Source organism: Lytechinus variegatus, chromosome 14 (assembly GCF_018143015.1).
Source record: "Lytechinus variegatus isolate NC3 chromosome 14, Lvar_3.0, whole genome shotgun sequence".
In the NCBI taxonomy this organism is placed as follows: domain Eukaryota; kingdom Metazoa; phylum Echinodermata; class Echinoidea; order Temnopleuroida; family Toxopneustidae; genus Lytechinus; species Lytechinus variegatus.
Genome location: NC_054753.1, coordinates 10,582,525 through 10,600,400, shown reverse-complemented (window position 1 = coordinate 10,600,400; position 17,876 = coordinate 10,582,525). Strand labels below are relative to the sequence as shown.

The window sequence follows — 17,876 nt, the reverse complement described above, 5'->3', positions numbered from 1 at the left end:
GGAATTTGTTTATCCGATTGATCAGTAAACTGCTGTCCATAGCAACTGAATATCCGGACAATAATTTAAAAAATCTGCTGGTGACTGCTTCCACCCTTTAAAGGGCAAGTCCACCACAACAAAAAGTGGATTCGAATAAACAGAGAAAAATCACACAAGCATAATGCTGGAAATGTCAAAATATAAAATTATGTCTGTGTTTGAGGGAGACAAGTCATCCATGGATTAAAAGGGTTAACAGGATATTCCTATTTTGGCAGAGGGCTACACCACTTAGGGGGGTAGTATTTTCTTTTGTGTAATAACTAAATAATCAAAGAATATATGAGAAATCAATTAATTCCTAATTAGAATAATTCCTGAAAAATTGCAGCCTTCGGGAATATGTCTAATTATATGTTGCCAATCAGAAACTAATAATAATACTAGATTAATTTTTTTCCTTTTCTTTGCAATGTGAATATTCATGGCAATAATTTGTAAACTTTGTAATATTACAATTACAGTATGCCAATCAGGGGCCCGTTGCAGAAAGAGTTGCGTTTAAACGCATGTCAAAATATCAATCGCAAGTCCCAAATGCGCGCTGTTGATTGGTTGAAAATCAAGTTGCGCTTGATTTTTAGAGTTGCGATTGATTGCAACTTTTTCTGCAACGGGCCAACCTGGTATGGAACACACATTTAGGAAACACAGTACAGCAAGCATCAAATTGTGAAAGAGTGTATTGTAGCACTATATTTTCATTCATTACCCTGTAAAAATGTTGTTTAAAATTTCAAGAAGGTTGTTTAAGCCTGTCACTCTAACATCAATTGTTCAAAATTTGAAACAAGTTGTTTAATTTTTTTAACAAGATGTTGAAAATGTTTAAACAATTTCAAGAAAGTTCAAACAACTTGTTGTTAGAGTGACGGGTTTAAACAGCGTGATATTTTTTTTACTGTGTAACTTCTGTTTAATTTTCTACAGTGTGAACAGGACTCAAGTTTTATAAGGTTTCTGACCCCTCCCATTAGGGACCTCTACACACCCTGGGGGTTTCCCTTTTCCCATGATGCAACTCAATCATGTCCGAGGCAGACCGTCTATAATTAGCGCCCTCGCCAGCATGGTTTCTGCAGATTCGGGGCAGGGCTTTTCCGATGTCAATCTTGATATTAGATCAAGCCCTCAAAGTAATGCGTAGTGGATCAGTTTAATTTGGTTTATTTAATTTAGCATTGATATGACCCTGGCATGGCAGCCATTTTGTGAATGAAAAAAATAAGGAACAACAATATCCAGGCTCTATTACCAATTTTTCCAAAAATCGATTCCCACTGTATTTTCAATACTCTGTGAAGTAGCCCCTCCCCAATGAAAATAGCAGCTTAAAAATCTTGAGCAAATTCGGGCTGGTGGAGCATCGCCTATTGTATTGGTGGTATCCATGAGCAGGCCTCACACTTCTTCCAGAAAACCTTGCAAAAATATCAGAAGTCAAAGGTTCATAAAATGAAAAAGCAGGGAAAAAGGTTCTTCACTCATAAAAATACTGTTTTTTATCATCACATTCTTAAAGAGAAATGCCAGTAGTTGCAGTAAAAACTGATTTCAAGAGAAAGTCTGTGAAACCAGGCTTAATTGTCAGTATATCATCGAGGATCTAGATCTGGTACAGTTACATAAACTGAACTTTGTGAAATCTTGAAATCTACGCTGAAAAATTTTCACACTGAAGATCTCCAACACAGATAAGCACATGTGGGACAGTGTATTATTATTGCTTTGAATGTCGTGCCCGACACTTGACCCAAATCCTGTGCTTATTTGCTAATTTCTCAGCAATTACACAATTTCTTCCAGAATCCTCCGGCACATATTCTTTATTCATACAAACAGACACTTTGGTGGTCATTTCATTGGATTCTGTATGAACTCATTTTGATATCATTACTAAAACTGGCATTTACCTTGAAGGGGGGGGGGGGGGGCACAAGGTTTTGTGTACAGCTTTGGCTCAAGCATATCAAAAGGGCATGTGAACCTCTGAACCCTCACTCCCTCTTTTTTCTCTCTCTCTCTCTTTCTGTTTTTCTCTCTCTCTGTGGATCAGCTCTTGTGTTAGGGTAAGGTTGTAAGAGTGCGTTTGTTTCACAATATGACAAAAATAGGTATTAACGTTAATTAGAAGTTACGGTGAGGTTTCATGATTTTACATAGGAGCCAACGTTATCAGGACAATCCAATTTACATCAATGTGTCTTAGGGTATTTATTAACCTGTGAGGATCGAAACTAGCTCTTTAAGCAAAGTTGCATGTTCAGAACTTACGATGGATGGGAAAGCAGGGTTCGGGGGGAAAGCATAAATGTTCACAATCAAAGGCGGAAGAAAATGAAGTGCTTCCTTCGCATCACACACTTTTCAAACTGATAGTGATCGGTAGAGTGAATCACTCTGGAAAAATAGAACAGTCTATCGGAATCTCTTTCTTTTCACTTTCGAGATTGTGACCAGAAAAGGAAAGGGAAGTGGAAAATATTGAAGGAAAAGGAGAGGGGAAAAATATGGAAATAAGAGGAGAAAGTGGTAAGCAAATAGAGATAAAAAAAAAAGAAAGATGAAAAGGAAAATGGATAGAGAGATCATTTTAAGCAAGAGAAAGGTGAAAGAAGTTAAAGAGAAAGGGATTGAATAAAGGAAGAAAAGAGGGAGGGTGATAAAAAGGAAAGACAGAAAAGAAAAGGTAAAGAAAATTAAGCAAATAATAATGAGAGGAAATGAAAATTGAAAATACTTAAGTGATATGAAGAGAATGTTGGAAGGATTTATATACAAACTGACTGAAAGGGCAAACAAGACAAATGACAAACACAGGGAATAGAGGCAAAGAGATAAAAAAATACTAGAAAAGAGGAGAAGGAAGGACAGAAGGTGGTTTCAAACCGCCTCGATCACAAGAATCCCCGTTAAATTACGAGAACTTTTTTAGGCTGAAAAAACCCATTAATTATTCCTGCATTCACACCGCCCTGAAGCATACCCCTTCAGGATAAGTTCCTGAAGTTACGAGCATGCGCAGTATGGTATGATAAGCAGGCAAGGCGCGAGATTCAAATTCACTAGCCCAGCAGCCACCCACGGCACCACACCCAACGACACGCTGGGCTAAAAGTTCCCGTAATTTGCTTTCACATCACCAAAATACCTGCGACCTTGGAAAATCCCCGCGAAAGTTCTCGTAATTTCGCCAAGTACCTACTATTTAGCGGGTATTTTCTTTCGGGGATATTACGCGTAGTTTGCTTTCACATTACCAAAATACCTGGTATTTTCTGATCGGGGTAAATTTCCCGATCAGAGAATACCTGGAACTGACGAACTTCGAGGCGGTCTGAAACCACCTTATGAAAAAATATAACATCAATGGCCTGTATTCTGAACTCAGATTTAAATTAAACCCTAGTTTAAAGTTTTGGTTTAAGCTATGGTGAGCCAATTGGAGCACAAAGCCCTTACAGGATACATTCAATTTATTAACTCATATGACACCCAAATTGTTCATAATCGTCTGGGATATGATAACTGTTATTTTCTTCATTATTAAAAGCAAACTGAAACAAAATTAAAAATAAGAAAATATAAGAAATATAAAATATAATTATAAACATAATTTGTGAATTTTTGGCTCACTATAATTTTATCACACTGTTAAACCTGCGTTTTGGGAAGAGGCAATATACATATAGGAAGAGTAGGAAAAAGTATTGGGGAATGGTAAGGTAAGCAAGGGAACAGGGGGGGGGGAGTCAAATGATACAAGCATTGAAGAATGAGAGAGAGAGATGTTTTCGATGGACAACGGTTCAGATGCGGAAAACAGATAATAATGATATTTTATTTACCCAGGGTAGTAGGGTACCCACTTCAGTTAGGAAACTACTAATGGGCCTTGCATATATAATATTATTATTACCCTTCTCCAATGTAAATGGTGAGCATCTAGCAAGAAGGCAGAAGGTCCCATTTTTATAAGTCTTTGGTATGACTCGACTGAGGATCGAACCCACGACCTCCCGTTCATGAGGTGCATGCTCTACCACTGAACCACAATGCCCACATATGACTTTAATATAGCACATTTTTTTCTAAGAGGATGTCTGACTGCCGAAATCCTTGTTGCAGTGTGAGTAGTCCTAACAACATGTGTGTACGTCCAGCTAATGAGGGGGTAATCATACATTTTGGTGTTTTGCAATTATAATGAATACAAGTAGGGAGTATTGTGTAATAAATTGATTACAAAGCCATCACTATCAACCCAAGTCATTAATTAAAGCCTCAAAGTAACCAATACGGCAAGATGCATTGAATGAGAAGGAAATTGAATCAACGCTTAAAAAATAAATTTAAAGAGACATTGAACTATCGTTCTAAAAACAAATTTTACAAAATAGATTGACTGTCATATCGATTTTCACTGATTTCTTCTTTGTGAAAATTTGGGTCATTCCATCTGGATTCACCCAGTGGTTGCACCCGACCGTCTCAGAATTTGTTGTAATTTGGTATACATAAAATTCACCATGGCCCAAGCACAAAACAAAAAAATTAGTCCAATCGGTCCGTCGGTTCTCGCGCTACGGCCCGCCCTTTTCTCCTTGTTTTGACAAAAATGGGCGTGACCTTCAACTTTCAATGGCCACTGCGTCGTTACGTGTTGACCAATTTTCATGAAACTGGTACCATTTGATAGGAAATTCAGAGAGGAATCCAAAACATGCATCGAATAATGTATTGGAGCAATTTATAAGGTCATTACCTTTGACCTTGAGTTTGACCCCCGGACAAATAATTTTTAAACTTGATTTTCGTGTATGTTAATTATTGGTATGATATTGACAAAATATGTTAAAATCAATGATGATATTTTATTTCTTCACCTTTAAAAACGCTTCCAAAGATACCATGAAATTTCACTCTAGTCCCACACACTGATATTCATGTTAGTAAAGTGTTTACCAGTTACATGATTTCTTCCAATCTTAAGTTACAGTATGCAAGCACATGAAAAGAAATTAAGCTTAATCAGTTCACAAATAAAAGATTAAACCTTTATGCTCATGAATAGGTATCTGTTTAGGCATTTTGATGTTCATCAATATATATTCATTTTGATGTTCGGCAATATATGTCATACATATTCATGGTAGTAAAGTCTTCACTTTCATGATCAAAATATATACATGTATATATATGTATATGATATATATTGCTGAATCATAAAAGGCCTAAACAGATACCTATTCAAGAGCATTAAGGTTTAATCTTTTATTGGTAAACTGATTAAGCTTAATTTCTTTTCATGTGTTTGCATGCTGTAACTTAAGATTGGAAGAAATCATGTAACTGGTGAACACTTTACTAACATGAATATCAGTGTGTGGGACTAGAGTGAAATTTCATGGTATCTTTGGAAGAGTTTTTAAAGGTGAAGAAATAAAATATCATCATTGATTTTAACATATTTTGTCAATATCATACCAATAATTAACATACACAAAAATCAAGTTTAAAAATTATTTGTCCGGGGGTCAAACTCAATGTCAAAGTTAATGACCTTATAAATTGCTCCAATACATTATTCGATGCATGTTTTGGATTCCTCTCTGAATTTCCTATCAAATGGTACCACTTTCATGAAAATTGGTCAACGCGTAACAACCCAGTGGCCATTGAAAGCTGAAGGTCACGCCCATTTTTGTCAAAACAAGGAGAAAAGGGCGGGCCGTAGCGCGAGAACCGACGGACCGATTGGACTAATTTTTTTTTGTTTTGTGCTTGGGCCATGGTGAATTTTATGTATACCAAATTACAACGAATTCTGAGACGGTCGGGTGCAAAATTGCACATTCATTGGGTGAATTGGCATGGAATGACCCATTTATCAAATTTATACCAGTAAGCAGCACTCTGTCTCTTTCAGTGATGTTAAATTTTTTCTTCATAATGGCCTTTTATAAAGGGGATTCACATTCGGCTGACACGGATTCGATTCCCACTTGGTGCGCTAGTGCCCTTTGGTAAGGCATTAATCTTCATTACCAGGTCTTTCGGAGAGGACCTTTAAGCCGTCCGTCCTCTGGTTGCTTGCTTACAAGCATTCATGCTTTCTTAGCAATCAGGTAAAAAATCCCCACCAATCAATCAAACAACACCTATCTTACAGATAAAGTTATTCAAAATCACATGTACAGTGTATTGTAGGCGTCTCCATAATTCTAGAGGAATAACTTGCATGATCAGAGGTAAAACTATCTTAAATTTCTGCAGTCCTGTAAACCAATTTCTTGTGTTATACCTTGAACAAATAAAATCACAGAAACTTCATTTGCATTCTTCACTGTCAAAGGAACCATAAGCCTCATTGCATTTGATGAATCAACAATTTAATGCACAATTAATTTTCAGCCTGATTTGGTGCGTTGCCAAGACAGGCGTTAGGTCAATGAGGAACCGAACCAGGTATAATTCGGTTAAATTAAAATTGTCTGATTGGATCTGAAACAAAATTTTCTGACTATTATTGACTTTTTTAACCAGTATCTCAATACGGTGGAGGAAGTCATACAAATAAAGCCCATGGGCTGGACAATAAAGTTGTAATAAATGAAAATAATCTGTTTGCTAGCATTGCCATTTGCATGTTGCAAAATGCTCAAAGGAAAATCGTCTATTAATTATTTAGATGAGAAACTGAGGTTCTTAACTGAAATTAATTGTCAAATTCCACCTACAAGACCTGCTAGAAACAGGTGAAAGATTTATTTCTGCAATGGAGATATATATATATAAATCTAAATAGAACTGTGTACATAACAATTATGGCCATAGTGTGTGGTGCTAAAATGTTGTTTAATGAATAAAAGCATAGATTTCCAACTAATCTGTTTGACCTGCAATTTGAATATAGAAAGGCGCGCTATTTGGTGTGGCTGTCATTAGTTACAAAAATTCATTCTATTTAAAGGGAAACAACAACTCATCAACTAAAAAAAATCCACTAGATTAATATTCTGGTAAAAGACAACACCAGAAAAGCAGATCTGTTATGGTTGGAAAGGTACAAATTACAATATATTGGCAACTTCAAATCAAATAGATCAATAATGTCACTGTGATGAAATTACTATTTTTAAGTACTAGTAGGTAAAAAATAAAATAACAGCAGGGAAAAATAAAGTGGGGCCCCATGCTATCCCCCTACAAATGTTTAAAAGGCCTCCAGTATAGTGAAAGAGTTTAGGTACATTGTCCGAGGCTCTATATGTCGATGTAAATATTGACTGAAAAGAAGTTAACAATTCATACAATCTAGATTTTTTACTCAATATTTTGTTAAATCAAATTGCTTTACCTCCACTGGCGTTGCTTCCACTAACAGAGACGTCAGACACCTTTCTTCTGTTCGATATTGGCAAATATCATCCGATCGTCAACTTGAAGTGAGGAATTGAAAGGAGTGGTTTCATGCAGGCAGTAAGATGAATGAAACATGCAGAACTGGAAAAAAATATGGTAAAAGATGAAATGATGTATATTGTTAAAGTACGTGGCAGGAAAGGAAGAATGGGTACAGAAAAATGCATCAAGGAAAATCTTAACAAAACTCTCAACTCATTCGAACAAAATTTAGTGTCTATTCAAATTCTCTTTTTATTTAGTTTACTGCCTTATTTTTATTTATTATTCATAATTATTTAATCAAATTTACACCAGTGACAGCCATCGTTGGGCGGCAGGGTGGTCACCAGTGGACTGCCCAGTCTGATTCATGCTTGGTACAGACAGTTTTATGAAACACCCAACTGGACTAGAAGAAGTCGTGTATGTAGTCGAATCATGATCAGGAAGATCCGATTTCCATTGTATTCATTCAATTTCTAACACCCACACTTCTGGAGAACAACCTTTCATTGTTAAGACTGGCAAAAGATCTCTCGAATGCAACTGTAGTTTAAATAAAATATCTTTAAAAACATTTCTAGGGTAAAGAAACATCCTTGCATGATTCTATCTGATCAAGGTTTAATGATTCAACCTTGAAAATTATAATCCTAGCTACCTTGTCATTTGATATTTGCATGTTAAGTAGGATCTCTTGTCAGGCTTTATTAAGACATCATGGCTTAAATTCTGTCATATTTTTAGCCATCCTCCTCCTCTACTTCAACATCAAGTTCAAATCTGAGCATTAATACAACATTGCTAATGAGCATAAAGACAATGCTTCACTACAAAACAGTATTTTTATTTCACCCTGCCAACAGTTTCTCACAGGGTATCCCAAACTTTCTAGCAGTTTTACAATGTAAATCAAATTTTCATGTAATATAAGGCATGAAAAACCAGTGAATCTTCACAGTGTGGAGGTGTCCACTGTCCACAGTGTGAAATTATATCTTAACACTTTTAAATTCTGGCATTTTAACAGTGTGAATTGCATCTTCATATAATCCACCATGTGAACACACCACAGACATGCATTCAGTGTAGAGGTGTCCACAGTGTGAATCCAATCTACAAATAGTCTATGAGACCACGTTGTGAACGAACATTCACAGTGAAGAGGTGTCCACGGTGTGAAATTATCTCCACACTGTTAATTCAAGAGTTTGAATCACATCTTCACATATCCACTATGTGAACACACTGTGAACGAACAACCAGAGTGGCATCCACAGTGTAGAAATTATCTTCACATTATCAAATTCTGACATGTTTAGAGTGTGAATCATAACTGCATTCAGTTCATTATGCAAATACACTGTGAACACACTATGAAGACACTGTGAACACAGTGTAAACATGACACTTGAACAAACTGTTATTACTGAAAACTCTGAAAACAATGAGAACAAACTTTAAAAACACTGTGAACCCACTGTGAACACACTATGAAAACACTGTGAACACAGTGTAAACATGACACTTGAACAAACTGTTATTACTGAAAACTCTGAAAACAATGAGAACAAACTTTAAAAACACTGCGAACCCACTGTGAACACACTATGAAAACACTGTGAACACAGTGTAAACATGACACTTGAACAAACTATGAAATCACTGAAAACTCTGTAGACACTGAGAACAAACTTTGAAAACACTGTGAACCCACTGTGAACACACTATGAAAACACTGTGAACACAGTGTAAACATGACACTTGAACAAACTGTTATTACTGAAAACTCTGAAAACAATGAGAACAAACTTTAAAAATACTGTGAACCCACTGTGAACACACTATGAAAATAATGTGAACACAGTGTAAACAGGACACTTGAACAAACTATGAAATCACTGAAAAATCTGTAAACACTGAGAACATTGAAAACACTGTGAACCCACTGTGAACACACTATGAAAACACTGTGAACACAGTGTAAACATGACACTTGAACAAACTGTTATTACTGAAAACTCTGAAAACAATGAGAACAAACTTTAAAAACACTGTGAACCCACTGTGAACACACTATGAAAACACTGTGAACACAGTGTAAACATGACACTTGAACAAACTGAAATCACTAAAAAATCTGTAAACACTGAGAACATTGAAAACACTGTGAACTCACTGTGAACACACTATGAAGACACTGTGAACACAGTGTAAACATGACACTTGAACAAGCTATGAAATCACTGAAAACTCTGTAGACACTGAGAACAAACTTTGAGAACACTGTGAACTCACTGTGAACACACCGAGGACATAATATGAAAACACTGTGAACTCACTGTGATTACACTGAAAACACTGAGAACACATTATGAAAACACTGTGAACACACTGTAAATATACTGAAAACACAGGAACGCACTGAGAACACATTATGAAAACAATGTGATCACACTGTGAAAACATTATGAAAACACTGACACTGACACTGTGCAGGTTAATTATCCAATCTAATGAATATACAATGTTTCTAAGTATTAGGCTTTAGCATGGTTACCCTGATCTGGTGCTTGAGCATCCAGGGAATTTCGCCTCATACCGGGTACCCACTTACTTCACCTGGATTCAGTAGTTAGAATTTATGGTTACATTCATTTCAATGTATTAATTTCGACCAGTCAATATCTAAAACTATTTTCTATATTTTGAGCTATCCGAAAAGGCAGTGACACAGGACCTTGCAATATATTCAATTAAACTGATAGCTTTTTCCAATTATGATGCATTTCCAGTACAGAGATACATATATGTATAATATTTGATAACAAGTAGCCTATAACATCAACAGGTGATAAAGCTCCAATGCATAAGATCGAAAGCTTAGAAAAGTATGAAATTCTTACCATAAGTGATTCAAGTAACTTAGTACATGTATGCATCTCTCAAATTAAATTGGGTTGATCATATTCCTAGCAATTGTTGGCCTCATTCTTTAACCAAATACCCTCTCAATCGGTGTGTTATGTAATTTTAAACAGCCCAATAAATGATTAGATTCTAATAAGGAAGGAACTTGTTGGGGAAGTCCCTCTTTGACCGATGCAATGTAATCTACAAGTATATCGATATCAAATGTGATTAATGATTAACTCTGATCAATCTCTAACACAGACAGCTGCCCTTATTTATCGTAAAAATTAGAATAAAATAAACTGTAGTGAACATTCATGTTCTACCAGGATTGGTGACTTTTGTATAGGCCTACATTTTAATAAACACTGGTAGATTTCAACAATTATGTAATGACTCAGGAAAAAAATAGCCACGTCCTTGCTATATTCCAATATCATTTGTGGAAATTGCATTTCAACATTTTTTTTTCAATTTTCATATACTATGTAAAGTTGAAGTCATCAATTCATTTTCAAATGAGAGGTGAAAAAAAAACATATTCATACAATGTACCTAATCTGCAGTTGACGAGATGATCCCTAAATTGACAACACATGACAAATTAAGCAATAATTTGATCACTGCATTTGTCATTATGCCCAAATCATCACTCGGTGTTACAGCTCAACAAATATGGATGGCATTAATTTCAACTATGCAATGGTATAACAAATTTAGGGCCCATTTAAGCTGAAATGCAATCATTTGACCCAGTAGATTATGAACTATGCTGTGAGGAATTAGGGTATTGGTATTTTAGTCACGTCACACCTTGGATTCCACATAAACAATCCATTGTGTGACATTTTAAGTTGATTACATTATGACTGCGAAATTGACTATTTCCACCTTCATGCTTCAGTCCTGGGATTAGGAATCAAGAGCAATTTTGGGCGATTCTGTTGGGAAAGTGTAACAGCATTAAAATGGTTTAGACCACATGACGTAGACCATTTCATAAAAAGGCAACAAATTTTTGCACACAGGAAGCAGAAAATGGAGATAATATCTACCATGGAATGAGTTTCCAGACTTTTTGTCTACCTAATTGTTTTTATTACCTTTAACAAGATTCCAACAGGTACATGTATAGGGCAGTTTTTCAAACAATAAATGTTTCCCAGAAACAGGAACATGTATAGGGCAGTTTATCAAACAATAAATGTTTCCCAGAAACATGATTGAAAAGATGTTTTGAACTGAAGCATAAATATACAATTCTGGGAATGCCAATATAAATATGGGGAAATATATTTTTTTAATCTGCAAGAATCATTCAAGAAGTACCTGAAATGCAACGAAAATCTTATCGCACTGTTAAAGTTGGAACTTAAATTAATGCTTAAATTTGTCGCGTCGGTGCAGGAGCGCCCTTAGCACCACACTTTTGTGCATTGCATGCATGCAGAACACCCTTACACAATGCCCTAATGCGCGCTACTAAGGACGTTTCTGTACTAAAGCAATGCGCAAAAGTCTGGTGCTAATGGCGTTCCTACGCCGACATGACAAATTGTCATACTTGGCACTTTGCTACACAAAAAGAGCCAAGATCAAAAGAAAAACTAAATTGTTAACCCTTCTCCCACCAGAAAACCTACTACGACAAACATGAATATATTTTTAAAAAGCAAATAGAATAAATAAATGAATAAATCAGTAAATTAATGAATGTGTCTGAAAATGCCAAAATAAATTTAAATTATATATTCGATGATATTTTTGTAATGTACAAAAATATGACTATCATCGAAGGATCACATCCTTGGCATACAAGATCATATGCAGATCTATGGAACCCACATTTCCCTCTTCAAGCTCTTACTCCCTTCTGACTTCTTATTCTTCTCTTCCTCATCAGCATCAATATGATAAAAGTATTCAGTCAAGTAACGGTTAACAGGTGTATGCAAATGAGCATCATCCCCCTTTCTCTCTCCCTCTTCCTTTGTCTCTCATCACTCTAAACAATAGTAGGCCTATTATTGATTAGATAAGGATGTGCTAATCCCATTCTAAACTTAAAACCCCACCTCAAAGACTCTAGACCCAACATTAATTACCTGCTAGGGGTAATCTATTTCCCCTATTTATCCTCTGCATCCTCTCCCTATTGAATGAAGTTTGGAGCTCATCAGGGGTTTTTTTTGTGTGTGTTGGGGGGGGTATTACCCTGAAGTTCCGGATTCTACATCCTCTTTCATCACCTTCAAATTCCTCTTCACAATCAATTTTCCATTTTTTAAAATCAAATTCAATGTAATCATTCTCATTTCTCAATCCTTAGTGAAGTTATCTTAGTCTCTTTTACCCCATATCTATCAACTAAACGAGTAGATGTTCATCCATATGCCACAGTCAATATTCTGCTCTCTTTTATTATTACTGGCGAATGTAAAAATAACCACAGAATATATATTTGGCCTATCAAAAATTTATGAACAGTGTTTCTTCTTCACATGTAAATGTAATTTATTATAGGCCTTCACCAATTAGCCATCTATTACTCCCAATCTTTCTTCTTTTTTTTTTTGGGGGGGGGGGGGCAGGGAAGATCAGGATCCCATCCCTCTCTTACTACATGCAGGCATCATATATTATTTGACTAACATTTCCCCATCCATTCTTCCTCAAATTGCCCATACAAAAAGCTTGCTAAAGCAGGTCTATTCAAAACAAAAAAAAATGTTTTCTACTTCACTTGTGTACTATTGGGTCAAATTAATTCTCTCTTTTTGGTGTGTGTGCATACTTGCCAACTTTAGAAGAAAAAAAAGAGGAATCCATTTTTCACGCAGAGTAACGAGCGTGTGACATTTTGCGCGGGAAGGGTGTGGGGGTACCCTTCTGCCATGGTTAGACATTTTTGGAATTTTAGAACATGAAATGGGGGGCTTTCCTTCACTTTTGAAGTGCCTTTTACCTGTCCACAAAGAAGAAAAATATCTTAATTTTGTCCCAAAGTAATGAAATATGAAACAGGAAAATCAACAGGATTCATTTCAAGAAATTGTACCATTTTTTTTTACTTCCTAAACATGTATTTCCATTACAATAATAACTGGATATTTCTCAGAATACTCCTTGTATTTCTAAATAATTTTGGCTTTATTTCACGAAAACAGACTAACAGTCTAAATGCATATGTAACTTACACATGAACTTATGCAATTGCAAATGCACCGGTACGGTACTCACTAACCCAGGGTGCTCCGACCCGCGAAGCGGGCGGGCCGCGACTGGGCTAGGTACCGGTACTCAGTCACTGCCCAGTGCACCCATGCACTGTCTGTATAACGATCGGAATCACAGTCACAACTCACATTCACAATCCAAACGTATCCAGTTTCCACACACTAAATTTGTAATTTTGGCTTCAAAATTTCACGGAAAACTATATCCTTTGGCCATTAATCCGACGATCGTTGAGCTGGATCTTACGTTTCCACACGTATGCACTTGCAGCGCGGTAACCCAATGAGCTCCGGCCCGTCGGTCGGTAACCCGGCACAGGCCGAAGCTCCCTGGGTTAGCAGCGAGGTATACTCGCGCTCGCGACGTCGCAGCATGCATTGTATTTGCATGTGTTGTCGCTCTAGCTGTGTTTGCACGCGCTTCTGCAATGTGCGCGCCATGTGAGATAGGCAAAGTGAAAAACTACGTACAAGAGTGTGTTCAGTTAGTGGAAAAATAATGCTATTTGGGATATCGCGATATCCAGGTGTCCGCAAGCTTCAGATTGGTCTAACCTTCGCTCCAGCCGTTTTTTCAATATTATCAATGTAAAAATTAATGAAAATCAGAATTATGGAGTTGATATTCGTAATGCGGAATTGGCAATAAAAAATCGGGATGATTCCGCCAAAATCGGGATGGTTGGCAAGTATGTGTATACATATGTGTGTGGGGGGGAATGCTGATCTACATCACACCTAATCTCTCTACCATAACCCACACTTACAAATGGCTTCCTATTGAAAAAAATAAAGCAGAAGGAACAACTATTCTCATTCGATTGAATAAACTCTATCCATGCAGCAAACATTACTTTCTAACAATTGTGTTTCCCTGGTAGCTGTGGAGGTGCTTTTACATAAAAGTCTTGTTGGGTGAGGTACGATTCAAAACTAAAGTAGGCCTATTGTCAGAAGCTTGAGAAGATTATACAGTATACACTAACAGCACATGTATAATGTAGCAAGTTAGCAACAAGCAACAGGCTACATTCATTAGGTTTTACTGCTGAAAGTACTGGTAGGCTGGTGCCATGTAAAAAATTGATAGGTAAAAATGGCAGAGGTGCACTGTACATGTAATAATGGCAGACGCAAAAATTCTAGGGGGATGCCTAAAATTATTAGATAGATATACTAGAATGCATGTTTTATTTTTTCTATTCATTTTTTGTTGTTGAAAAGTTCAAAGGCTATATATAAATGTTTCCTAGTTTTTATTCTAGATTCTCTTTCTTCTGGTGATTCAAATGGTAAAAGCTGCCAAATGGTCATTTTATTTACGGCGGCGTCTTCTGAACAACTGAGCAAGAAAAAGGCTATCTAGCAGGCAAAAGTCACAAATATCAGGTCTGTGTTTGCAATATTAGAGAATGATAGGCAAAAAGAGACCAAAACATCAATTCTAATTCAAAAAAGTCTGAGTGTAATCAATAGCTCTACAAACAATTCAGTCATGAAAGTCTGACTTCAATAAGCATTACAATGCAGGCCAGGCCTATATGATACCAAAAAAAAATCACTTAAAATTCACAAAATTTCTATGTATTAAGCTATAAAAATCAAGATTCATTTTCAGAAGGAAATTTCCCCAATGCTCAAGGTTACTGGATTTGTCTTTTATTATACACTGAAGACTTGGTATATGATATAAGAATTGATTTTATTCTGCTAATATCAATATCTGCACAGTATAGAAAGGCATAAATGGGACTACACATTAAACTTAGCACAAAAATTTTGAACAGTAAAGTGATAGTCCGAAGGGGGCATCTTCAAAGCAATATGCAAAAAATGGACCATTGCACTGTGGTATTCTTCGCTGCACTGGCTCCCTATAAAAAAACAGATTATCTTTAAGATTTTGTTACTTGCCTTTCATAGTATTCGTGGATCAGCAACATAATACAATCTTTCATTTACCAATCACTACAGACCAGGCAAATCTTTGCGCTCATCCACCTCTGGCTTACTTGTCATTTCGAAAATTTCAAAAACTTGGGGGGAAAGATCATTTGCTTTTGCATGCCCCACTTTGTGGAATAGCCTTCCTGATGACATAAAAAAATGTACCTCTGTCGAAACTTTCAAAAATCTTCTAAAACTTTGCTATTTAACTCTTAGCTCTTTATGCGCCTTGAGCACTCTACAGAGTGGATTTGGCGCTTACAAGTCTCATTATTATTATTATTTATTTTCCCTAAATAACACAAAAAGGGTTTAGAAACCTATGATGATTGTTTTTATCTTTCTCTATTTACCCTTAAACCAATCCAAAGTCTGCACGCTTTGTGTGTTTCTGCATCACAAGACTATAGGTGGTTTCAGACCACCTTGATCATAAGAATCCCTGTGAAATTACAAGAACTTTTTTAGGCTAAAAAATACCCATTAATTATTCCTGCATTCACACCACCCCGAAATATACCCTTCGGGATAAGTTCCCAAAGTTACGAGTATGCGCAGTATGGTCTGTATAAGCAGGCAAGGCGCGAGATTCAAAATCACTAGCCCAGCAGCCACCCGTAGCATCCGCGCTCAACTACACGCTGGGCTGAAAATTCCCGTAAATTGCTTTCACATTGCCAAAATACCTGCGACCTTGAAAAAATCCCCGAGAATACCTGGAACCGACGAACTTTGAGGTGGTCTGAAACCACCTTTTGTGTGTTTCTGCATCACAAGACTATGAGGCTATAAATTTAGCTACAAAAGCTCTATTTGTTATTAAGGGAGCCACCCTCTGTCATAGCTCAGTGTTACCTGATAATATTGACATTACTTCAAGAGTAAACAAAGACACTTAAGGTGGAACACCGAGCTGTCTTCTTTGTAAACCTTTCTTGGAGTATATGCCCTAGCTCACAGAAATCTTCAAGCTTGCAATAAGCTTGCGGCATGCTAGTAACTAGCATGCGGCTAGCTTAATAAGCGTGTAATATGCGCGCAGAGTGATAGAACTGTTCGCTAACATTCACTCGCTTATTAAGCGAGCGCCCTACTAGTCGCATGCAGCACGCTTAAATTTCTGTAGCGGTGGGGAAAGGAGCTTTGAAAACGGTGATCCTTTTCTAATTGTAAATAGAATGAAATATCATAAGAACTAACATTCAATAAAATATTATGCAGCATTTAAATAAAGTTGAATAATTCCCTACAGAAATTTAAGCGTGCCACTTGCTAGTAACTAGCATGCGACTAGCAGGGCGCTCGCTTAATAAGCGAGTGCATGCTAGCGAACAGTCCCTGCTCGTTAAAAGATCGCTTAACTATTACTCTGCATGCATATTACACGCTTATTAAGCTAGCCGCATGCTAGTTACTAGCATGCCGCAAGCTAGTCGCACGCTTGCCGCAAGCTTGAAAATTTCTGTGGGGGATAACATGTTTCTAAGTGCTGTTATCCCAGCTTTACCCAGATCAGGTGGTCAAGCATTCAAGGAATTTCTTCCTACTGGGTAACCATTTACTACACCTGGGTGGAGAGTGGCAAATAAAGATAAATGTCTTGCCAGAGGATGTGGGTGCTCTAGTGGGATTTGAATCTTGGACCCTCAGGTTCAAGTCTAGGGACTTGGCATTAAAGTCACAACTAATTTCAATAATTGTGATGCATACATTGGCTCTCATTGACCATTTTTCTTTGAATTGGAAAGCGGCCGGGAAGGGGGTCACTCCTACAAGTAGAACTTTAATTTTTATGAGTGTTGTGTCATGTACGTAAGTGTGTACATTTAATTTTTTTAACAGCATGATGGAAACAACAATGATTTCATAGATTGTTTCAGATACAAAATCAATTTATCATGTTAGGACTTCTACAGATTTGAAGGAGAAAATACATAATTTTTCATTAATGACTATATTTATACAAATTGTACCTTGAACAAGTTCATGGAAACATTATACTATTATGGTGTGTTAAAAACACAATAGAAGCAAATGCATCAAGACCTTTGAATTTGTTTGCACATGTACTGCAATCAATACATAATCACTTCCTCTGTTAGATATAGATATTAAATATAAAAAAGTGAAACAAAGTACAGATTTTTAACAATCTTAACAAAAGATATTATGATTCTTGTCTCCAGTAACACTGATTTTTGAAATTGCTTTTAAACTAAAGAGATATACTTGCTGACAGATATAATAACCTTGTGATAGGCATAGAAAAATAATCCAGCTATCTTTTGCTAGGATGTACATGTACTATTTGCGAGCTTGCAGTTGCTTCTA

The 17,876-nt window shown here is 36.5% G+C and overlaps 1 protein-coding gene across 1 annotated transcript in view; it reads right to left on the bottom strand.

Moving 5' to 3' along the window:
• The window catches only part of LOC121427666, a 107,686-nt gene that overhangs the window by 70,591 nt on the left and 19,219 nt on the right, over nt 1-17,876 (bottom strand). The window contains exon 2 of the mRNA XM_041624180.1: nt 7,403-7,548. The gene's annotated coding sequence lies outside the window, so the exon portion shown is untranslated. The remainder of the gene's footprint in view (nt 1-7,402; nt 7,549-17,876) is intronic.